This window comes from Bos javanicus, chromosome 21 (assembly GCF_032452875.1).
Source record: "Bos javanicus breed banteng chromosome 21, ARS-OSU_banteng_1.0, whole genome shotgun sequence".
NCBI lineage: Eukaryota > Metazoa > Chordata > Mammalia > Artiodactyla > Bovidae > Bos > Bos javanicus.
In genome coordinates, this window is record NC_083888.1 from 44,019,707 (window position 1) to 44,044,996 (window position 25,290).

The window sequence follows — 25,290 nt, forward strand, 5'->3', positions numbered from 1 at the left end:
GCTGACACTTAGTGATATTTATTCCAAGGCACCATTCATTCATTCATTCCCTCATTTACTTACAAGGTCAAGTCAAAACATGTGGTCTCCTGAATAGGCTAATAGTTTAGCATCCCTTCCACCAATGTGCTTTTTATTGTTTGTTCAGTGTCTGCTTAGTGGAGGTGGGGAAAGCTGACTTTACATTAATAAAAAATGAAAATATCTTTGTTTATAACCCACATGTCAGCTATTCTCTCATCCTCTGAGTATTTTCAAAGCAAAACTCCACTTGCAGAAGAGCATTGGTAAGCGATGTAATTTACCGACACATTTGAAATGGTGATATAGAAAGGCATTTACATTGTACAGGAGACAAAACTGTGCTTGAAAAATCCCAATACCACATGTGTAGGATGATATATGTTCCAGGTAGACAAAAGAAAAATGTATTTAAAATAAACCTGCTCCTTTTGTCCTCAACTTTTTCTTCTAACTCTTGCCCTCACTCACCTTCCTGTCTTCAAAGAATCTTTGATATGTCGATAGAATTAGTGGATCCTTGGTTAATCCAGCCAGTATGACCAGGAAGCCGAACAAAAGCAGGAAAGTCGGCTCTAGTGAGCGAAGACCAGCATCTCAAGGTGGCTACTGAGTCTGTATTCTCCTCCCCTCTCCCAAGCATCTCTACTCCCGTGCCCAGCTACACCTACTCTCACACCTGCCTTCAAGAAAACTTACCTCCCCAGTGGCCCACATACCCCAGAAAAGCCAGACACTGGCACACTCTCTTAGTCTAACTCTAAAGGGATGCTACCCATCTCATACTTGCCTGGATTTCCTCCATCGGGGTCCAAGGACCCAGGGCCCACTCTGAAATTGCTTCTGTAAACTAGATGGATGATCCTCTCTGATGGGTCACCCTTATCTGGGATCTCTTCAGTAGAAGGCCTCCGGCAAAAAAGATCGTAAGTTCTGGAAACAGAAGATAGGGAGTTAGAAGCCCTTAGGACTCTGGGTACCAGGGAGAAAAGGTCCCTGATGTGGCCTGCAGAGAGGGGAGGGGCATATAAGAAGCCAAGGGGAAAGTTCCCGCTAATAGACCTGCAGCAGGAGCTGTTCGAATTTCTACTTCTCCCTCTTTCTTTCTGTTCCAGAGCTCTTCTGAAGGCCCTCCTGGCATGTGCAGAAGTGCATAGTGACAGCTTCTTGCTCCCCTTTACTTCTTGCACAGTCTTCTCTCCTATCCATAGAGACGGCTACTCCTTAAGCAGTTTTGATAGAAAACCAACAGTGATGACCTAAAAACAAAAATCATTAACTGAGCCTCAGAATGATGGAACATCTCCAGAATGAGACACACAAAATCCTCCCCTCAGGTCATGTATATTGAATGGGTGTTACTCCCAGGCTTTAAATTATTTTAATATGCCTTTCAGGTCACTTTCCTCTCTGTATAAGCCCCGTACTGAACCATTTCTTTCTGTCATTGTTACTACCATTGCTGGTGCCCCTGAACAGCACTTAGAGCTGCCCTCTCTGCCCAATCTCACATTCTGGGTGGAGAAACAGGGAATACAGTAAAACAGCAACAACAAACCCAAATAGGATAAAGGGTGCAAGTGTCCAGAAACTGTTGCAGAAAGAAAGTAATAGAGAAATCAAGAGGAGAGAGAGCTTTAACCAGAGGCCCACAGAATAGGAGAAGCATTAGAAGCAGAGGTTAGTGGTGCTGATTGTAGACAAAAGGCAATTCTACTCAGGTGAAAGTGAATTCCTCAGTCCCAACTAGTCCGTTCATTCCAAGTGAAAGGGCTCAAGACAGTGGTGGTCCTAGACACGTTGGGCAACTGGCTCTGATTCATAGACTTTGCCAATTTCCATGGTGCCAATACTCCTTCTGTGGCCTGTTTCACGCTACCAACTTATGACTTAACACAGAGTTGTAAAGATACACACAAAGTTGACTGTGGCCAAGCACGTGTAAGTTGGTTCAATCACACTACAGGGGCAAGACCTCTGATACCTACTGCTTAAATTTAATCAAGTTCCACCAGCCCCCAAATAGCACTTGTCAAGATGGAGATGTACTTACACAAAGCACCAAGCAGCTACATCAAAACCTGATGTGCTGCCTTCATACATAGAATAGAGAATATGACTTATCTGTAGCTCTGCAATTCCCTGACTATTGTTTGTAATTCTCTGGTCCACCTCTAGTCTTAGTAAGTATTCCCTTCTGTAAAGGACAGGACATATTATCAGCCTCTGCTCAACCTTTTGGGCTAGAGAGAATGCGTACCAGCCCAATCTATACTGTTACCACCATTGCCGTGCCCCCTGATAGCACCTCCCCAACTTCTGTCTGGATGTGCCTAACAGCAAGGTGGTCACATACTAACTATATCCATTCACAGTGCTAAAATGGTGACTTGGAGCCTCCAGTCTGGTAACCTATACTAATAGAACTCCTAGAAGTAAATATACTTCAAGACCCTCTGAACTCAAAGCTGCTTTTTTGCTGCAAAGAGAAACTGGAAACATCAGAAAGCAAGAGTGAGGGCTCTTCACAGACCTCTAATAGGAATCTCAGCTTTCCCTGGGGCCCTTTCAGCATTACCCCTCTACCCTTTTACAGCCACTCAACAAACAAACTCTACTATGGGGGTCAGGCCATAGCAATACTTTAGGACCTACTACCAGCGCAAGTACAGTAGGGCGGTGGGAAGCAATTGGCTGAGGGTAAGAGGGAGCCTGTGAGAGACAGGTGAGGCAGTGTCTAGTCTGAGTCTATACAAAGGACTTTTCTTCCAGTCTATAAGTGTGTCAAAGGCAGAGCAGTTTCAAATGTAAGGATAAAAAAAAAAAAATCTCCCAAGTTCTCCCTTATCCTCTCTTCCAGTTGGAGATAAATGCAGGCTTTCTCAGAGAACAAGACAGAAATAAGAGACAAAAAAGATGTCCTGAAAAATAAATGTAAATATATATGTGAGAGGCTTTTTTTTTTTTACATCAAAATACTCCTGCCAATTATTTTTGAAGAACTTGGTTATGGTTCATTTGGAAAGAACTGTTCTGAGTAGCTGTTCTGAAAAGTAGTCAATAAGTCCATTTATCATTTCTTGGAGCCATCTGAGCTTTACAACCATCCTCTCTTTCTCTTGGCCTCTACCCTTTTGCTTTCCAGGTGAATTGCACTAAATTCATTATGAGAGATTTTATTGTCTCATATTCCCCCTTGCTAAATACCTGACTGATTTCATTGTTTTCATGAACCTAAAAACCTAATTGACAGAGGGATGTGTGTTCCCTTCAAATTGCACATTCACGCACTGGCGGGGGGTCTGAGTGTATACGAGCATTCCAGAGTCCCTGGATATCGATCCTGATGTTGCACAATTTTCCAATAAAGATCTGAATCACACAGATATAAGTTAGCAGAAGTATTGAAAATCTTGGGCTTTCAAGGTGGCTCAGTGATTTAAAAAATTGCCTGCCAATGCAGGAGATGCAGGAGACACGGATTCAATCCCTGGGTCAGGAAGATCCCTTGGAGGAGGAAATGGCAACCCAATTCAGTATTCTTACCTGGGAAATCCCGTGGACAGAGGAGCCTGGCAGGCTGCATTCCATGGGGTCACAAAGAGTCAGACACGACTGAACACACACGCGCGCATGCACTGAAAATCGTAAAGATGCACTGAATAAGAGATGCAGGTGGCTTCTTTGACTTAAAAAGCCTGCAGGCAATTGTGCGCCATGTTGAGAAGGGGAAGAGAATGCCACTGGGAGAGTTTATCATTCCTTAAATGTTTACATTTGTTTTCTCAGTTATAAAATTACCACATCCCTTTCAAGAACTCCACCAAATATGTCTATTGTCTGAAGAAACTGATTTTTTTCTTTTACTACAGCCTTCAAGATAGTCCAGGCTTCCCTTGTATATCAGGTGGTAAAGAATCCACCTGCAATGCGGGAGATCTGGGTTCGATCCCTGGGTTGGGAAGATCCCCTAGAGAAGGGAAAGGTTCTATTCCTGGGCCCAGAAGTTCCACTGGAGAAGGGATAAGCTACTCACTCCAGTATTCTTTGGCTTCCCTGGTGGCTCAGCTGGTAAAGAATCCTTGTAATGTGAGAAACCTGGGTTCGATCCCTGGGTTTGGAAGATCCCCTGAAGGGAAAGTCTACCCACTCCAGTATTCTGGCATAGAAAATTCCATGGATGTCCATGGGGTTGCAGAGTTGGACACAACTGAGTGACTTTCACGTTCAAGATAGTCCATGCACGACTTTTTAAAACACAGTTCAATAAGTCTGGGGGCTCTCTTTTGTCACAGGAGAGATGTGTGGGCTCACCAATTTCTTTAACATTTCTCTTCCCTAACTGCAGTGAAACACCATTCAGAACATTTGCAACACTCTCTCAGGAAGCATTGTCCATGACAGGAGAGAACCTAATACGGAACACACCTTGCACCTGACATTTTATAAACCTTTTCCTTCCTGCAGCAAAATCTTAAAATTTCAGAGTCAGATGAATTTATCTGCAGTGACCTTTACATTTTAATTAACTTCACTTTTGCTATCAGCAAAATGGGGAGAAACATATCTGCTGCTACCCTACAATGAAAAAAGAATGGATAGCTCGACTTCCTGGGGTAAAAGGCATTCCAAAGAGCACAGGGTAAGTGCTGGTGGATATAAAAGAAAAGCTTCCCAAGTAACTTACAATCCAAGAGACTAAGATGGGCCAAAGTCTACAACACAAGCCCAGAGACAACTCTATTCATTTATATTCCAGGATAAGACCTCCATCGTCCTTTCCTAATTTCCCAAGGTGCTTAGCACATTTTTATGTCCAATAAATGTGACTATGTAACTAAACGAAAGATGAATAGTCAACTGAATTAGTGTCTTATCTTTGGTTAACAGGTATACAATATTTATTCTTTCAAAATTGGAAATGGACAGATTAATAACTCTTGCTTTGAACTATAAAAGGTCCAAATATCCAAATGAAAAATGTCTTTTTGTTATCATTAGTGTAATTTTGCTATCATATCTTAATTTTACCCCATTTATCAACTTTCTAAGATACAAAGTAAAATGATAGAGTCTTATAGACATCTCCTGAAAAATCCAAGAGATGATCTCATCCCATATTTTACTTCTCAAATTCCTTTGGCATTCTTCTGTTTAACACCAGTCAAAATATCATCAATATGTTTTCATGTGACTTGCTAATTTGCAGAGAGGATGGTATGAATTTTAGTCTGAATTCAATGGTCAGAGAATGTCTTAGCTGGATAAAGAGGAATTGGAGTGGTTTTAATGTGTGGTAAAGCTTATCTCTACTTGATTTCTCTGAAATATTACCTGGGAAGTTAACTGTTGAGAGTGAGCTTCCGTGTAAATTATACTGTTATTCTTGAAATTTTTACTTTTACCCACTAAATGGGCTGCCATATTTAGAGGAAAGCCATCAGAGCTGATTAGCTTATTTTACAAGTGGGTCCTTAATAAGTATCTCTCAGTGATAACCAAGACAATGGTGGCAAAGATAAGCTTTGGGGAAGGGAGATGGAGGGAGGTTCAAGAGGGAGGGGAAATATGTACACCTATGGCTGCTTCATGTTGATGTTTGACAGAAAACAACAAAATTCTGTAAAGCAATTATCCTTCAATTAAAAAATAAATATTTTTTTTAAAGATAAGCTTTTAATGGATGCAGAAAACCTTTAAGCATCATGGTGTCAGATTTCTTATACTGCCATTTTCCAGAAAATTACTCTCTGATAATGCTTAAAGTATAAAATGTTTCCAATTCTTAAATGTCTATCATCAAAAAGAACACAAATAAGAAGAGCTGGCAAAGACAGAAAAAAGGTAACCCTCATGCACTGTTACTAGGAATGTAAATTGGTGCAACTACTGTGGAAAATAGTATGGAGGCAACTCAAAAAACTAAAGAAGGAACTACAGTATGACCCCACAATTCCACTCCTGGGTGCATGTTAAACACACACACCACAAACCGCAAAAAACACTAATTTGAAAAGATACATGCACCCCAATGTTCAGAGCAGCAATATATACAGTCACCAAGATTTGGAAGCAACCTAAGTGTCCATGGACAGATGAAAGGATAAAGAAGAGGTGACATAGATAGATACATACACACACACACACACACACACACACACACACACACACACAGATACATACATGGTGGAATACTACTCAGCCAGAAAAAAGCATGAAATTTTATCATTTACGGGAACATTAGTAGACTTGGAGGGCATTATTCTAAGTGAAATAAATCAGAGAAAGACAAATACTGCATAATATCACTTATATGTGGAATCTAAAAAATACAAAAACTAGTGAAAATAACAAAAAGAAGCAGACTCACAGATAGAGAGAACAAAGTAGTGGTTACATTAGGCAGACAGAAGAGGGGAGGGGCCGTAAAGGATACAGGAGATAGCTAACGGAAAACATTACAAGCTAGCGCATGGTGCTACTGCAAATCCATCAGTGGTTGGTTTACTTTTAGCACCACTACCTTCTTTGTTTATACAACATTAATTTGAATAGTTTATTACATTATAATCTTAAATTTTTATAAGAAGAAAACTAAAGTACAGGTGCCAGTGATGTAATGAACAGATTTTATAAACTTATTCCAATTGAGTTCAGCAAAGAAATCATTAGTAGTGCCAAGAAACTCATTTAACATTAACCTAAAAGAGACTCCTGAGCACTTGAGACAACCTTGTTTCTAATTCCCAGCATTCTAGACAGAAGCCATAGCCAGCCAAGTTCGGGTCAATCAAATTCACCTCATCAACATTCACAGCCTTTCTGAGGAAGGATCCTAACTCCAGAAATTGGAGGGATGGCAAAGGGACCCTGAGGCATCTGTGTAAATAGCCAAACAACTCCAATATTTTCTTTGAGCCAACATTTTCTGGATTGTCCTCTTTCAAAATCCAAATTAACTGCAGGAATTGCCATACCTTCCCTCTGCAGACATAGGCTTTTTGAACTCTTTGGAGGCAGAGCATCTGATAAATAAACCACTGCATAATAAATTAAATTTGTATCACTGCATCTCCCTCCTAGTAGGAAAGAAGCTCTTGGTCTTATTCTTTCAAGGTTTATATTTCAAGGCAAAACTTCAGCATAATTTAGAAAGTTTCCTTTTCTATTGAGTCAATTTACTGTTTTTGAAATATTGCACAAATAACTCACATACAGTGCGTTAGATGGGTGAATCATCTATCTTTTGATGAAAAGCATAAGTTCTCTTTAGAAGGAATCATTTATTTCTTAACATCCCCAAGGCAAAAACCTCCCAAGATAAAGCTAGGACTCTTACCTCTCTGGCTTGACAACATATTTATAAAATAAATTCTCTAAATCAAATGATCTTCAACATATGACTTTGAAAGAAGAAGGCTATTCAGAAATGTTCATTTATTCATTCAATCTTTCATTCTCTAGACATTCATTGAGTGCATAGGGTTTGCAGGGCACTGAACTAGGTATTAACACTAAGGATGGGGGTAGATAAAAAGACTAAGAAGGAATCCCTGTGCATTGGGAGCTCAAAACTTTACAATGAATGAGCCAGGCACTAAATACAAGGAGAAATTAGGAGGAACCAGTATACTTCCTAAATCTGGTTGCAGGCCAAGACCACTTGAAAAATTAAAATTAAATTAAAAATAAAGATTCTTGGGCCCTAACTACTGGGCCCAGATCTACTGAAATCAGAGGGGCCTGTAAGAACCTGACAATTAGTATTTTTATAAATAGCCCAGGCAATTCCAAGATTTCGGCCAGATACTGAGAATCACTAAAACTTAGAAAATATTCTAGTGGCTAGAAAATCCCACCCAGCCCCTACTACAGCCATTGAAAGTGTTTTGCTTTATGCCATGATCAAGATCAGGGTCATCAACATCCTCACTAACAAAGCCAGGAAGCTAGACTACAAAGAAATGGCCTGACTTGCTCAAAGAGAATTTTCAGGAAGAGATGCATTTTTGACCAGGAAGTCAAAGCTTTCTGAATGCCATGACATTATTAGGAATTTGAATACCCATTTCAGCAGTAGGCACAATGATTCACACAGAATCACAGCTCAGCAGAGCTGGGCAGAACCTCAGAGATCGGGGTTCACAAACTCAAATGATGACAGAGCTCTGGCAGCGACATATGACAGAAGCAGGCAGGGGGTGCACAGAGTTTAAAGGGGGCCTCTGTTACTCTGCTCCAGCTGAAACTTGCCGTGAAGAGTGTGGGCCCAATGTGCCAGGTCCTCCAAATTTTCAAGAAAAGCCAGAAATCTGGATTTGAAAAACTAGCCATGCAAATAAAAGACTTCTCAATCAGATTTGACATGTGAGCCACCAGATATATGAGGAAATAGCCTTGTCCCATTCCTTGTGTCTTTTCATTTGGCCCACCACAGTGAGGAGAGAGCGCTGTTGTTGAATTTAGTCTTGCTTTTTTTCCCTGGGTTTGAATTTTTCAATTTTCTCTATGGGTCCAGATGTTCAAAGGCAAGTATGACAACAGCCACATGCAGCATCCACTGTGCTGTTCCACCCAGATCCCTACTAACCCAGTTGGCTGGCCTCAGCTCCAAGCCCTCTCTTGCAGTTGCCTTCAGCTCCCTCACTCAAGTGTGTGTTCCCTCCCTCGGCATCCGGCCTCCAGTGACAGGAATATGCTCACGTATGAAGCCCCAGCCCCCAGCACCAACTCAGCACAGCTCTGCAGGGCCATCCCAGTTTCAGAGCTCCCATGGAGTCGGCTCAAGCTTTGCTGCAGCTGCATCTCAGCTCGGCTTCTCCCTCTGCTCAGCCCTGCCTCCCCTACAGGTGTGGATTCCAGAGTGGTCCCCCGTCCACTGCCTGCACCGTATCTCTGCCTTTGAGCCTTCTTCCCAAGAATCTGGACTGCAATACCAAGCACATCAGGATCTCAGTGAAAATAACCTCACCTAATGAAGTCCAAATTCACAAAGTCAAATCAGAGAACAATTTTTTGCTTCGTGAAAATGTCTTGTTTTTTCCTCGTGGTTTTATTAGTGTTGGAAAACCTATACCATAGTAGATGTCTCCTGTTTCATGTCCCCACCTCTGAGCTCAGATTTGATAGGCAGTCTAGAAGCTCAGACTCACCTGGTGCTCACAGAGGCCACCTCAAGGGTGGGCCATGCCTTTCAGCCTTCAAATGCAGGGCCTTTTCTGATGTTGCAGAGGTTCACAGGGCCCTCGAAAGCAGAGTTTGCAGAGGAGGAGAACTTCTTGACAATAAGGACTAGGAGACTACTGCTCCTGTTACCTGGCCTTCAAGCAAGTCCCCATGGCAAGGCACTCCCACTGCTCACCTTCACAGCCTGAGATATCAGACATGAGTTCCCCTCCCCCGCCCCACCTCCTTGCTCCATTATCCCTCATTTGGGGACCATGCCCCAGATCAACACACCAAGTATTCTCCATGAGGATCTGCTTCAAGTGGGACCCAGACTAAGACCAATGAAGGCTAGACTTCTAAAATCTTAACAATAAAGAAAAGTACAAGAAGAAAATGAAAGTTCATTTTTTGAAACATCCCTCCAGTCTTATTTCTGTGCATTAACAAGCTTTGGGCTTCCCTGGTGTCTCAGTGGTAAAGAATCCATCTACCACCAGTGCAGGAGACATGAGTTCAATCCCTGGGTCAGGAAGATACCCAGTAGAAGGAAAAGACAACCCACTCCAGTGTTCTTGCCTGGAGAATCCCATGGACAGAGGAGCCATGGACAGGGCTATCCCATGGACAGGGCTACAGTCCATGGAGTTCCAAAAGAGTCGGGCACAACTTAGCAACTAAACAACCACAACACAGTGGGCTTTAGAAACTTTAATACACCTGATCAAGCTAGATATTCTGTTCTGTAACCCTGCAGGTCCCTTCAAAGTGGTCTTACTGAGTACACTTTGTGCTTCATGCTCAGTCACTTTAGTCCTGACCAACTCTGTGCTACCCCCATGGACTGTAGCCCGCCAGGCATCTCTGTCCATGGGATGCTCCAGGCAAGAATACTGGAGTGGGTTGCCATGCCCTTCTCCAGGGGAGCTTCCCCACCCAGGGATCAAACCTGTGGCATCTCCTGAGTCTTCTGCGTCACAGATGGATTCTTTACTGCTGAGCCACCCAAGAAGCCCCACTAAGTACACTTACTTCAGTAAATTAAATTCTACAATTGTTTCATTCATTCACCTATTCATTTAACAAATGATCATTTTAGGTCTTACCTATGCAAGGCACAGGGCTAAATATTGTAGATGTTACAAAGATATGTCCCATGTCCTTAGGATGTTTTAATACTCTTCTATTTAATTTTTTAGGGGCATGTTGATTGAACAAATTAAGGCACATTCGTTTTCAAAAACCATATTAGAATTCCTTGAAATCTAATGCATAACCTTTAATTAAATAGAGTTTTCACCCAGATGGTATATACAAGATGAATGGATTCATGGGTTCAAATGTTGGCTCTGCTACCAAGCAGAAGTGTGACTTGAGCCTCATTTTTCTTATTTGTAAAATGGGGAATAAAAAAGATAACTACTGTAAGCAGTTGTGGGAAAAAAAGAGAGAATCAACATAAAGAACTTGGCATGGTACCTGACACAAAGAGTGAAAAAGTTGGCTTACATTTTCTCTGTAGTAACAATTATTATTTTCATCTAACCTCAGGCCCATTGCGTGTGTAGCATGGTTCCAGGCACCATGGGAACTGAGCAGAACAGACTGAACCTGAAAATACAGACACTGCCCAGCACTGTTCCACCCGTCACAGTTTCACCAGTTTGGGAACCTAAAGCACCAGGAAAGTATTATGCTCATCTGGTCAGTCCCTGGAACCTCGGAGGGCTTGGGCTCACCTGTGGAGGTGATGCCAGGGCACAGGTGCAGGCGGGGATTTGGCCACAGCTGAGTTTACCTCAACCCCTCAGAGTCTTGTACATTGCGTTTACCAGCCCTACAGGGTAAATACAAACCAAACGAATGCAAAGGGGATGTAAATACCAGATTTGCTCAGCTGTCTAGGCAAATATCTTTCTGGCTGGAGATTCACATCATGTCTCAACTCCCCAGGAAGTATTAGATCAGGCAGTCACTGCCCAGGACACACTGTCCCCACAGCAGGAGGGGTGTGTTCTCAAGGAGCTACTGTCTTCCTTCACGTGTAGTCTTCCTACTACCCCGCGTAGCCTCTTTCTTCAAGATGCTCGGTAAATATTTGTCAACCAGTAGATCAAGTGCTTAGAGAGTTCCTTGAATATTGTCTTGGTATAGAAAATATGTATGCAGTGTGGGCAATGTCGTAGGCAGTGCATCATTTTTAAAAATCTGACTTTCCAAAGACTTCCAGCTTATGCTTTGTAAAGTGCTTTTTACTTATTTTTTTTTTGTAAAGTGCTTTTTAAAAGAGAGAAAGCAGATGAAATTTCATTCTCTTCCTCATGCTATCGTGAGTGTCAGGTGGAAGTAGAACAAGGGTGGATGTAAGTACAGAACATCTGCCCCTCCGTGCCCAAAAGACTGCAAAACCAGAGGAAAGAAAAACATGGATTGGGAAAAAATGTCTAAGATAGTGAAAAGAACAGGTGAGAAATGAGATTGTTAAGGACAACAAGCCACTGCCTGAAGAAGAGTTTGTCTAAATCATTTGTTTGTTAAGACAACCCCAAAAATTGTATCCAAGTTAAATCAGAAATGCTAGAAACATCAGATACAAATTCTACAAGGTAACAATTGTCTTCAGTAGATTCACATTCAGGAGCTCATTCACTGTCTAATTACCTACCTGTCTCCACCGCCCTTCCCTGTCCACCTGCTGTAAAGTTATGTTTGAACTGCCATTTATCATCATGCTTCTGCTCCTGTTTTTCTTACAGATAAAATTAATAGTAAAATTATATATTTTTGCACTCTTGTCTCTATCAAAACCGGAAAAAATGAAAGATTGGGCTGAAAGAACCACATATTTCATTTAAAAGTTTTTACATTTTTATACATAGCTGACTTTATTCATTTGCGGTACATTCTGGACCTTACGGGCATTGTAATCTGTACCCTGTATTAAGTTTTTACTGTTATGAAAACAAATTACTATAAATTTAATGGCTTAAAAACAACACAAATTTATTATCTTGTAGTTCTGTAGGTGAGAAGTCCAAATGGATTTTGCTGGGTGAAACACAAGAGGTCAGCAAGGCTTGCATTGCTTTTGGGGGGAAGAACATGTTTCCTGGTCTTTCCAGCTCTCGAGGCTGTCCACATTCCTTGGCTCGTGGCCGCCACCCAGCAACAGCAACACTCCAAGCTCTACGTCGGTCATCACATGGTCATCACATCACATTGCACATCGCATCTCTGATTCCCACTTACCTGCTCCCTCCTTCCCTTCTAAGAACGCTTGTGATACATCAAGCCCATCTGGATAATCCCGGACACTCTCCCCTCTCAAGACACTTAATTTAATCACACCTACCAAATCCCTTTGGCCATGTAAAGTAATTCTCTGATTCCAAAGATTAGGATGTGGACATCTTTGAGAAGCCATTATTCTATCTACCACAATCCTGTTATAAGAGGCCAGGTATTACTATGCCACTGCTTTGAACAGGAACTTCTAAAGAGAAAAAAAGGATCGAATGCTTCAAAACTTTGGAAAATAATCCAATTAAAATTCAACTTACTCAAAAATAAAATTTAAATAAATAAATTAACTTGCTCAATAAGGAAATAGAATAGTAAAGTGTTGTGTCAACACTGAAATCTCTTTCCACGTCTGGAGAATTCCCACCTCATGAGTTTTGGGTGAGTATGAGGACAGCTTCCCATCACAGAGTACAGATATGCTGGATACTGGCTTCTACATCACCTTTTGCAGCTGGAGCTCAGGCCTGGGAACTGGCTGCACAATCAGACAGAGCCTCATGGGCTTGGAATAGAGAACTGGTGGCATAGAAAGTAAAGGTTAACCTCATGAAGGTTCAATGTAATAGCAATAGCACTGACCCTAAGTCCTCAGCATGTGGGCATTATTAAAGGATAATACACAGCAAGGCCTTAGCCCAGTATTTAGTAATGGTAATAACTCAGTCAATAGCAGCTATTATTAATTTTTAAAACTTTGAATTAACAATCAGTGGGGAATGCTATTGTCCTCCAATATTCATTCTCCTCTTTTTATTTAATAATAGAATTCCCAGTTTTCAGCCAGGCACAGGCCACAGGGTATAAAGCCTATTATTTTAGGCTCCCCAAAGCTCAGTGTTCCTGTGTGACCACGTTCTGGCCAATGGTGTATAAACAGAACAAAAAACCTCTAGGAAGTATCCTTAAAGGGAACAGGCATGCTCTAATTTGTCTGTTCCTACTAACTGGAATACAAATGTGATGGCCCTGGTGGCTCAGATGGTAGAGTCTCTCTGCAATGCAGGAGACCTGGGTTCAATCCCTGAGTTGGGAAGATCCCCTGGAGAAGGAAATGGCAACCCACCCCAGTATTCTTGCCTGGAAAATTCCATGGATGGAGGAGCTTGGCAGGCTACAGTCCAAATCGGACATGACTGAGCAACTAACACTGGACACTGGACTGCACTGAAAGCTTGAGCAGCTTTATTAGACCATGAGGTGGAAGCCAAGTGCTAAGTAAAGTGTAGGAACAAGACTGAAAAAAATCTCTGAGTATCATGACACACTCTCACACCCTGTACTGGTTACTTTTACTTCAGAGAGAAATAACCTTCCATGTTGTCTCAAGTCTGCGGTTTTTGGGGGTTGCCATGATTCACAGCTGAATCTAATCCTAACTGATCCAGAAGGGAGCTTCTAGTTTACCATTCAATATAAGAATCCCTTACAGTATCCCTAATGTCAAATCACTCAACTTTGGTTCAAACACTTCCAGTTATGAAAGCTTCACTACCTAACAGGGAGCCCATTTCTAATTTTTAAAGGCTTTTTTTTTTTGGTATTATGTAGCTAATACATGAAACCATTGTTATAGAAAATACATTAAAAGTAAATAATAAAACATTTTAAAGTATGAAACCCCCATGATTCACCCTCCCTGCCATGGATTTCCTTCCCAGAACCGACCATGGTCAACAGTCCACTGTGTGTCTTTCTAGCCCCCAACTCAAGGCAATTACATACACACCAGTAGTGTGAGAGTAGTGTAGTGGGAATAAAGGGGGGACCAGCACCCAACAGTTGATTCCATAAGGGAATGGTGGAAAAGAGAAGAGACAAGGGTCAAAAGCAAAGTCCAGGGATCAAGCATGGGTGAAACTGGGCAGAAAGAGGTGGCAAAGAAGGAAGAGGAGTAAGGTTGATAATAAGTCCAGTTCTGGACAGTTTCATCTGCTAAAGTTGGCTGAAGCCCCAGGCAGGCGTCAAGACAGGCTGGAAACATTGGCCTGGAGCTGACATTGAGGAATGCAGTCTCACACAAATAGCTAGAGTGCGTATGAGAATATCAAGGGCATAAGGGAGATGTCGGGGTGGGAGAGGGTAGGAGGGGTAAGGCAAGGAGAAGTGGGCCAGAGGCAGATTCAGAAGGAGTGGGGAGCATTTGCCTTTAGGAGAATAAGAGACAAAGCAACCAGAATAGAAAATAGGAAACTGGAAGGTAAGGGGAGATTTCCCAAAATAAGAATGTGTTACTTTTTTCATTTAAAATAATGACTCAAAATGGACTTCCTGGTAGTCCAGTGGTTGAAAGTCTGCCTGCCAATGCAGAGGACACAAGTTCAATCCCTCGTCCAGGAAGATCCCACAAGTCACAGAGCAACTAAGCCCCTGCACCACAACTACTCACGTCCATGCACCCTACAGCCCGTGCTCCACAAGAGGAGCCACCACAGTGAGAAGCCCGGGCACGGCAGCTTCACAGCATCCCCCGCTCACGGCAGCTAGAGAAAGCCCAAGCACAGCGAAGACACAGCGCAGCCAAAAATAAACAGATAAAAATAAAACAATAACGCAAAGGTTTAAGTGAGAAAGAACAGTTCCAAGCACACGAGGCAACCCAGCAGTACGTAGGTGATTAGTAATTACGGATGAGGTCATTGCTAAATCTTGAGAATTGTGTTCCCCTGAGCAGTGAATGGACACAGGACTACACAGAATCGAGGGGCAGGTAAGTGGTGAAGGAGCAAAGCAGCTAGCACATCCACTGTGCTGATGAGGATAGGGGGCCATCCATGCAGCCATCCAGACTAAACACCCACATCCCAGTGGTCAATAGAATAAAGGTGTGATTTCTTAGTCACATGAAGCCCAATGAAGGTCAAACCCCCATCTTGAAGCTGTAGTTGTGCCTTCCTTGACACAGAGCAGATGAGGGGAGAAATGGAAGTAAAATACTAGCTCTTTTTTCCCCTCCAGTTTTTTTGAGTTAAAATTGACATATAGAATTCTATTTATTTAAGGTGTATGATGTGATAATTTTTAATATGTATATGTATGTATGTGTCTGTGTGTGTGTGTGTGTATATACCTTGTGAAACGATTGCCACAATCAGGTTAATTAATACACCTATCACCTCACACAATTAGCTTTTGTGTAATTATAGATATAGACAAAAATGGTGTCTTTATCTATTCATCTATTGACAAACACTTGGGTTATTTCCATGTCTTGGTTGTTATGAGTAATGCTGCAATGAATAAGGGAGGGCAGATATCTCTTTGAGATACTGATTTGTTTCCTTCAGCTACATACCCAGACGTAGGATTTCTGGATCACATGGGAGTTCTATTTTTCACTTTTTGAAGAATTTCCAAACTGTTTTCCTGAGTAGGTACACCAATTTACATTCCTTCCATCAGACACTGGCTCTTTATTACCTCAATTTGGAAGCCACCTGTGTCAGTTCCCTGGTGGCTCAGACAGTAAAGAATCTGCCTGCAGTGCAGAAGTCCTGGGTTCAATCCCTAGGTCGGGAAGATCCCCTGGAGAAGGCAATGGCAACCCACTCCAGTGTTCTTGCCTGTAAAGTCCCATAGACAGAGGAGCCTGGCGGGCTACAATCCATGGGCTCGCAAAGAGTCGGACACGACTGAGTGTCTTCACCTGCTGCTGCTGTGTCACTTCTGCTCAGACTGCCTTGGCCTCAACCCAACAAGACAATACGTAGGACATACAGTGAGCACCAACTGTCTGCCACAGCACCTCGTTCAGGAGAAAAAGAAGGGCTGGAAAGGTAGCAAAAAGGAAGAGAGCCTGTGCTCACATGGGATTCAGAGGGAGAAGAGGACAAAGTTCCAGGGAAAAGAGGACAAAAGCGGGGAGGATTTCAGTTCTCAAGGCCCAAAGGAAACCTGAGCCCATCCCTGATGTAGCAGCTGGTCCTCACAGCCTTTCATCTTCTGCCCCTTGAAAAACCTCAGTCCTGTGCCCACCTCCAAGCCTTGGATTTATGATTTGATTCATGTGCTGTACAAATCGACACCAGGAACCTGCTAATCCAACAAAGGCTATTAGAATAGATAAGACCTTCCTGCAAAGTGAGACGACCATGCCTCACACTTGCACTTTGCAGAAGGCCTTAAATTGCACAATTTCAGTTGGTTTTTATTATAATATTGTGAGAGCGATGTGACCTGCAGAACTAGCATTCTCATCAGTATCCTTATTGATCAGAGGAGGGAACTAAAGTGCAGAGAATGAAAAAGGCCTACCCCAGGTCACCTGCTAGGGCTTAAGTCTGGGGCTCCAGGCTCCTGCTCAGTCTCTCTTTTCCATGAGATGCCATCCGCTTCTTTCTGTACCTTTGGGGGAAGATGTAAAATGGCTGATCCTCCCTGCAAACAGAGTGGACCATTACCTTGTCAGGTCTTTGGAATAGTTTGTTAAGCTTATTTTATTTATAATACTTGGCATAAACACAGAAATTGTTTCAGCAACTTCCACTCCAACCTTGGACTCTACCAATCCCAGTTCTGTCTGGGAGCAGATTTCAACTGGCCTAAGAAACAAATGTCACCACATCCCAGCTCCCTCCTCCGTGTACCTTGCTGCGAAGACACTTCGCTAGTGATCCAAGGTCAAATTGGTGGGGCACCATGTGCTGCTAGTGTGTGCTGTGCTTGGGCGAGTCCTTCATCTGCACCTCCACAGCGTCTGCTTTTTGTCAGGAGTCTCAAAAACGCTGCATGATCATTCAGTGAACTCGATCACCATTCACTGGGTGCTAACAGCTACCTGGGGCTTCGAACAGACTGTTCTACTGAATGCTCACAGAAGCCCTACAAAGTATTAATAGGTATTATTCTCAGTTTGTAGAGACCAGAGAATTATCCAAGGAACATTATCCAAGGCCCTACAGCTGCAAATAGTAGGACTGGGATTCAAAGCTAAGACCATCTCTCTCCAAGGCCTGAGTACCTTCTACTGGTTCACTAAGCCTCCTGGCTGAGAGACATGATAGGAACAAAGGAAAGCAGATCAACAACAATCTAAGAGCATTGCACAGTGACCTTTCTAAGAGTATATTTTCTCAAGGCAAGAAAATAAGAAGGAAGGAAGAGAAAGGAGACACTATAGACGCTGTCTAGAACACTCTATACATAGCTTGGGTAGCTGAAGATATGTTGTCCTTGGTTTTAAGAGCTACTGGTGAGTACCCAGGCTGAGCAGAGGACAGGGCCCTGGGAAACAGCAGCTGAAAATGAGAGGAAAACTAGAAGCAAGGGTCCAGGGGCACCATGGGCAGAGAGAAGACCCCATACCTTTCTATGCCAACATAACCAGTCCAATTAAGAGATTGCTTTCAGCTTTTTCTTTTCCTATAATGCCAAGCGAGGCTTCAACAGTACATGAACCGAGAACTTCCAGATGTTCAAGCTGGACTTAGAAAAGGCAGAGGAACCAGAGATCAAATTGCCAACATCTGTTGGGTCATAGAGAAAGCAAGAGAGTTCCAGAAAATCATCTACTTCTGGGGAAACAATGAAAACAGTGAGAGACTTTATTTTCTTGGGCTCCAAAATCACTGCAGATGGTGACTTCAGAAATTAAAAGATGCTTGCTCCTTGGAAGAAAAGCTATGACCAAACCAGACAGCATATTAAAAGGCAGAGACATTACTTTGCCAACAAAGGTCCATCTAGTCAAAGCTATGGTTTTTCCAGTAGTCATGTACGGATGTGAGAGTTGGACCATAAAGAAAGCTGAACACCAAAGAATTGATGCTCTTGAACCGTGATGTTGGAGAAGACTCTTAAGAGTCTCTGGGACTGCAAGGAGATCAAACCAGTCAACCCTAAAGGAAATCAGTCCTGAATATTCATTGGAAGGACTGATGCTGAAGCTGAAGCTCCAATACTTTGGCCACCGGATGTGAAGAACTGGCTCATTGGAAAAGACCCTGATGCTGGGAAAGCTTGAAGGCAGGAGGAGAAGGGGATGACAGAGGATAAGATAGATGGATGGCATCACTGACTTGAGGGACATGAGTTTAAGCGCGCTCCAGGAGCTGGTGATGGACAGGGAAGCCTGGCATGCTGCAGTCCATGGGGTGGCAAAGAGTCAGACCAGCGACTGAACTGAACTGAACTGACATTTAAACACTCTAAAGATTAGCATTTGAAGTTAAATGGAGAACACTAAATGTTGTGCTAAAAACAAAAAACAATACACGCTTTTTCCTCTTCCTCCTAAAGCTGCTCCCAGGCTGCAAGTGCAGAGATGCTTAATCACTGAGACTCAGGCAGCTCCTTTCACCCACCACTTGCAGGAAGGAAGTGACAGGCCCACATCAGAGTTCCATCTGATGTGTTTCACCTCACAGTCACTTGCAAATTCAGCCCTGATTCCTGGAACTGCCTCTGAGCCCACATTTGCACATCACGGTGTGTGTACGTGAGTCCCTTCTCGTGCTGCAATTAAAACCTGAAGCAACTACTATTTTCAGCCCAAGCATCTGCCCCGTCTTCATAGCCAGGCTGGGGAAAACAGCTCTTCACGCCTAAGCTGCCCAGTTGTGCAACATGAAGAAAGCATCTGAGGAGGTCAAAACCCTCAAGTTTTCTGGAAATGTGAGTTTCAGACACTCATTTCAGCAATATCCGTATAAACAGACACTTTTCCTTATTGCCAAAGCCCACTAGAAGGAGCCACAATGGCAGGTTGCATCTTGATTGGGTTTTCTGAAGTATCAGTGTGATGGAGGGGCAGGAGTTTGGGTGTCCCCATCCCAGGACCCCAAAGCATACAGGATGCTAAGGATTCTAAGATTTCAGCATGCAGAACAGGGTAGGCAGGAGCCCAGAGCCCCAGTCTAGACAACAACTGTGGCTCCCAGAGCAAGACTCACGAGAAAGGAGAGCTCTGATTTTTAAGATACACCTCAAATATTGAAGGACCAGCCCTTATTTTTCCCTTTGCCCTAAAATAACCACAAAGTAAAGAGTGAAGGTCATCAAGTTCAAAGAGATTCCACAGAAACAATTATGGGCTCAACTATAAGGCACAGGCCAATGGGTTCCCAACTGACCCGATGCATACGGTCAACTGTCTCAAATGCTTCTTCTCCTGGGCCAGGCTGATCCAGTCCACACTTAGAGTAGATGGACTGTTGTGTGTGTCCCATCAAAGGGCATGAAGTACAGCACTTCAGGGAGAGGATGGCCTAAGCCAAGCCATAATGTACCCACCGAAGCCACTCAAGTTCCACCCAAAAATCAAAGATGAATTTATGATACTCCCAGGGGTGTTCCTGGTGGCTCAGATGGTAAAGCATCTGCCTGCAATGCAGGAGACCCCAATTCGATCCCTGGGTCAGGAAGATCCTCTGGAGAAGGAAATGTCAACCCACTCCAGTATTCTTTCCTGCAAAATTCCATGGACAGAGGAGCCTGGTAGGCTACAGTCCATGGGGTCGCAAAGAGTCAGACACGACTGAGTGACTTCACTTCACTCAGGGGTGTTCTCCTCCCAGGAGACAGCTAGAGTTATTCTGACAAAACAGAAACCCAATCTGGACCAAGGCCAAGTTGGTCCAGGAAGGCAAGCCATGGGTGTGGAGAGGCAGGAGAGGGGAAGGAGGGTTTATTTGGGGCTCCCACAGAAGAGAAAGCTGTCTCCCTGTGTCTTGGTCATGTGCTCCATGCTGCCCCCAGTACGTACATTCTGTTACCCCAGCCTGGCCCCTGTGGTTGCCCAGTGTCCTTTCTTGGGCTACAGGCCTTAGTCTTGCTCAACTGAGGGAAATCATGAGAGGTTCAGAAACAAAAGCAACCTGCCAGCACTAGCTTAGAGCCCAGTTGCCTGACTTCTAGTTCAGTGGCCATTCCCACCAGAACAGGGATGACACACCCTGTCTCTTCAGCCACAAATAGCAATCTTCACAAAACTATCCCCAAGGCCTCTGCAGTTACATTCAGTCACATGGTCATTCTTTGAGTAGCCTGGGATCCAACTCCCAGGACACTTGGTGAGGGACAGCCATCTGACTCCTTTCCTTTTCTGAAGTGAAATCCAGGGGAAAGAGCACTTTCCCACTCTGGCAAAGAAGGCTAGAACTAGAGGTCTGAAGTGACAGGGCCAAAGGTCACACAGGCAGTCGGTGCTGGAGGTGAAAGCAGACAGACAACAACTGCACCACCCAGATCACAACAAGGCTCCCCTCTTATCCAGCCTCTGCACACCGTGGACCCATATCTGCAGCCCCTCTTCCCTGATGCTCTGAGCCCCCAGCCAAATGGTCTTTCCTCCCATGCACCCAGTATACAAAAATACCATCCCACCAGCACAAGGGGACTAGATAGATGGCCAATGTGTTAAGCGGATTCTAAGGGAGGGAGCCAGATTTTTATCTTCTTGTCTTGGGTAACAGTGCCATTGTGCTCAGTTGTGTCTGATTCTTTGCAACCCTGTGGACGACAGTCCACCAGGCTCCTCTGTCCATGGAATTTTCCAGGCAAGAATACTAGAGTGGGTTGCCATTTCCTTTTCCAGGGGATTTTCCCAACCCAGGGATCGAACCCTCATCTCCTGTGTCTCCTGCATCGAAGGCGAATTCTTGATCCACTGAACCACTGGGGATTATGTAACCTCAAAGTTTTAACGCAAATAAATGTCTCTAGGGCTGAGGAATTTCAGGGTAAGTAGGATATCTGGATAGGAGGGTTTAGCCCCAGGGACTCACAGCTGCCCACGGGACTCTGTCCACAGCCCCACGTCTCCCCTGGGAGCTTCTGAGCAACAGTGAGCACCTCTGAGCCTAACTGTGGGAGGTCACTGGAAGCCTCTTGAAATGCAGAGTGAAATCTGCCGCCTGACACGTTCACCCTAGCTGTTTGGCTGCTTTGCATGCCTATGGGGCAAGCAGGCTATTTTGAGCAGATTTCATAACCCTCTTTGTAGCTGCTGATTGCACATGTGTTTCCAGCTCCGTTCTTGTGGCGAGAATGTTTACAGAGACGGTGCATTGTCAGAGAATGAAGAGAAAGCAAGATTGGGAGATTAGGAGGACAATTTCCATGTCTAGACAGAGTTCGCACAGCCGGCGTCTGCGCCAATCAGGGTCCCTGGAATTCGGCACCCTGTGCAGAACACCCTCTGAACCCTTTGTCTCATCCGGAGAACTCTACTCTGAAATCTCCCAGGTGGTGGCAAGGGGAGAAGAGAGCTCTAGGGCATCCTTTCTGAGACTAAATCCAGAGTGGATTTCTGAGTGTTGTCATAGGAAATCAAAATATTGGAAAAATCTGTGAAAGCCTGCATACAATTTTCTTAAAAATCTCAAATCTCAAGCCTGATTCTAGCGCTGGTGCACGCTGCCTTTCAATGTCTTGGCCAGCAGGACTGTCTTCATCATTGTGTTGCTTATTTATTTATCCCAGTCTGTTTACCTCCTGTCAGCCTGATGGTGCGCCTGCTTACCTGTCTTGTTTTTAATTTATCCCTTTGCTCCTGTTTGCCACCTTGGCCCACTGCGTTCACGCCGTCCAAAAGCACTGCTACTCAGTTGCATTCAGCTTTCATTTTTGAGCCCCACCATGTGTGAACAACTGGCTCCATCGATCCCCTTCTTGAACCTTTGATTCCATTTGTTATGTGTCCCTTTTGCCCTATTCTTTCCTCCTGACTCCTGTCACATCCTGTGTCATGACTGCCCATCATAAGCTACCTCAGGGCAGGATCTGTGCCAATTTACTATTACCACCATCACAGCCGTCTGAGATGGTATTTACAAGAAAAGAATACCAGCCCACATTGAAACCACGAAACAGGCACTGCACTGGTGCTTCACATGCATTCTTTCATTTTCACTTAAACCTCATAACAATCTTCCAAAGAGGTTGCTGTTATTTTCTCAACTTTACACATTAAAGAATCTGGGGCTTTGAGAGGTAAAGCCATTTGCCCAAGCACATGAAGGTAACTAGTGGCAGAAACAAGCTTCAAATGTACATATGCTGAACTCTGGAGCCAGAATGCTTAAGATTCTTGAAGAATTTAGGGATGAACAAATGCATACTCAAGATGTAAAACTTTCTGGTCGTCTTGCTTCTCATATTTGCTTCTGACTCCTTTCTGACTCTAAAGACACTATAACAGTCTGCAGAGAGTTCTATGACTGACACCCAGAAAGTAACCCCCATTCTCCTAACAGCTGCTAGGAACTATGCACCTTTGCTTACGCAGCCTGGCAGAGAGAGGACAGTGGCCTCGCCCTTCATGTGGCCCCGGATCCACACTGCCGCCCTCTGCATAGATCTCCTGGCCCAGCGAGCGCCCAGGGTGGGCCAGCCTCCGCTTCAGAGAACATGCAAGTCAGGCCACAGCTGACTGGATAAACCGTGGCAAGACCATGATTTCCCCCCAAAATCAGAAGGGAGAACAAGGAAACCACCAAAGCAAGAAATTATAAACAAAGTCCTAACAGAGCCAAAATAAGCCAATTTTCTGGCAAAGTGACAGCAGAAATCTAAGTTTCTCTGAAACTCTTTCATACATCTGACTTCCTGAGGTAAAAGAGCCAAAGGAAAGCAGCTTCTTAAGATCAAGGTACTAGCCTGAGAGGACAAGAGCTTAAGTCCTAACCTTAGCCCAAGGTCTCCTGCGGATCCATATTCCTGGAACCGGTTACCCAAGATGGCAGAGTTTTCATGTTTGACAGGAAAATGTCATGTTACTCCTTCTTTGGAGGCCACCATTGGAGAGAGGTTAGTGTGAAAAGGCATCAAAGACAACTCAGGGTGCGTCACTACCATATCCTTCCGCCCCTCCTGCTGGCTAGAGCCAGAGCCTGTGTGTGAAACATGCCTTGCTGGCCCGGACTCTGCTTGGTGCCTGCTTCCTCAGAGTCAACTCCACTTAGCAAGAGTTACACCAGCTTCTCCCAGGTACTGGTACCAGTCACTATAATGGACTGAGAGGTAGGACACTGCTACTGCTACTGCTAAGTCACTTCAGTCGTGTCCGACTCTGTGCGACCCCACAGACGGAAGCCCACCAGGCTCCCCGTCCCTGGGATTCTCCAGGCAAGAACACTGGAGTGGGTTGCCATTTCCTTCTCCAAAGCGTGAAAGTGAAAAGTTAAAAGTGAAAGGGAAGTCGCTCAGTCGTGTCCGACTCTTAGCAACCCCATGGACTGCAGCCTACCAGGCTCCTCCGTCCATGGGATTTTCCAGGCAAGAGTACTGGAGTGGGGTGCCATTGCCTCCTCCGAAAAGAGGTTAAGGTATCAACAAAAGGAAGGAGAGAGAGGGAAGGAAGACAAAGAAGACAAGTATGGGGTTGATGCGTGAGATGGTCCAGAGCGCCCTCTAGAGGCTGGAGGACTGGAACAAGGCAACGATTAAGTTAGATGCATGGTTTATGAACTGGATCTTGTTTAGACTCTTAGAGTTGTTATTCTTGTTCAATCCCTAAGTCATGTCTGGCTCTGTGACCCCACGGACTGCTGCACGCCAGGCTTCCCTGTCCTTCACTGTCTCCCAGAGTTTGCTCAAATTCATGTCCGTTGAGTCACTAATGCTATCTAACCATCTCATACTCTGCTGCCCCCTTCTCCTTTGGCCTTCAATCTTTCCCAGCATCCAGTTCTTTCCTAATACCTCAGTTCTTCACATCAGGTGGCCAAAGTGTTGATGCTTCAGCTTCAGCATCAGTCCTTCCAATGAATATTCAGGGTTGATGTCCTTTAGGATTGACTGGTTTGATCTCCTTGCAGTCCAAGGAACTCTCAAGAGTCTTCTCCAGCACCACAATTTTAAAGCATCAACTCTTCAGCGCTCAGCCTTCTTTTTGGTCCAACTCTAACATCCATACTCGACTACTGGAAAAGTCATAGCTTTGACTGTATGGACCTTTGCTGGCAAAGTGATATCTCTGCTTTTTAATATGCTGTCTAGCTCTGTCATAGACTCTTAGAGAGACCCTGTAAAATAATGAATTCTTTAAAATATATATATATATATTTTTTTCAGTGGCATTTCTGCAAAACTGTGTTGCTTTAGATGTGATTTCATGTAAAAACTAAGCAATATGCCTCTACTTTTAAAAACTGTGAAAGGAAGCATTTTGAATCCCTTAATATCTTTAATATAGAAATATGATATTAGTTTTAAGTCTTTGTGCCCAGGGTTGCTCTCTTGATTCTTTGACTCCTGGTTTCTTCCATTTCCTCCCTGCTAAATAGATGAAAAGTGGAGGAGGAGATGGCTCCTTGAGGAGAGAGGGAAGTTTTCTAATTCACAAAAGAAAGCCCAAAATGGGTGCACAAATGCTTATTAAATGCTTATTAAATTAAGAATTCAAATGCCAACAATTTCATGTCATGAAAAGATATCCATATTATATCATGTGATCCAATAATTTATATCATATAATCTCAATATATATCGTATTGATGTAATCTCAATTTATAGCTCATATCATGAAAGTGAAAGTCACTCAGTAGTGTCTGACTCTTTACAACCTCATGGACTATACAGTCCATGGAATTCTCCAGGCCAGAATACTGCAGTGGGTAGCCTTTCCCCCTTCTCCAGCAGATCTTCCCAACCCAGGGATTGAACCCAGGTCTCCCACATTACAGGCAGATTCTTTACCAGCTGAGCCACAAGGGAAGCCCAAGAACACTGGAGTGGGTGGCCTATCCCTTTTCCAGTGGATCTTCCCGACCCAGGAATCAAACCAGGGTCTCCTGCATTGCAGGTGGATTCTTTATCAGCTGAGCTATCAGGGAAGCCCAGGAAGCTCATATCATATTTATATCA

The 25,290-nt window shown here is 43.8% G+C and overlaps 2 long non-coding RNA genes across 2 annotated transcripts in view; both read right to left on the bottom strand.

Moving 5' to 3' along the window:
• LOC133234422 (uncharacterized) overlaps window positions 1–25,290 on the bottom strand; it is a 349,383-nt gene that overhangs the window by 103,444 nt on the left and 220,649 nt on the right. The window lies entirely within an intron of this gene.
• LOC133234421 (uncharacterized) overlaps window positions 817–25,290 on the bottom strand; it is a 56,621-nt gene continuing 32,147 nt past the window's right edge. The window contains exons 2-3 of the long non-coding RNA XR_009732134.1: window positions 1,084–1,280; window positions 817–954 (exon numbers count right to left, since the gene is read on the bottom strand). This is a non-coding gene — a long non-coding RNA (uncharacterized LOC133234421). The remainder of the gene's footprint in view (window positions 955–1,083; window positions 1,281–25,290) is intronic.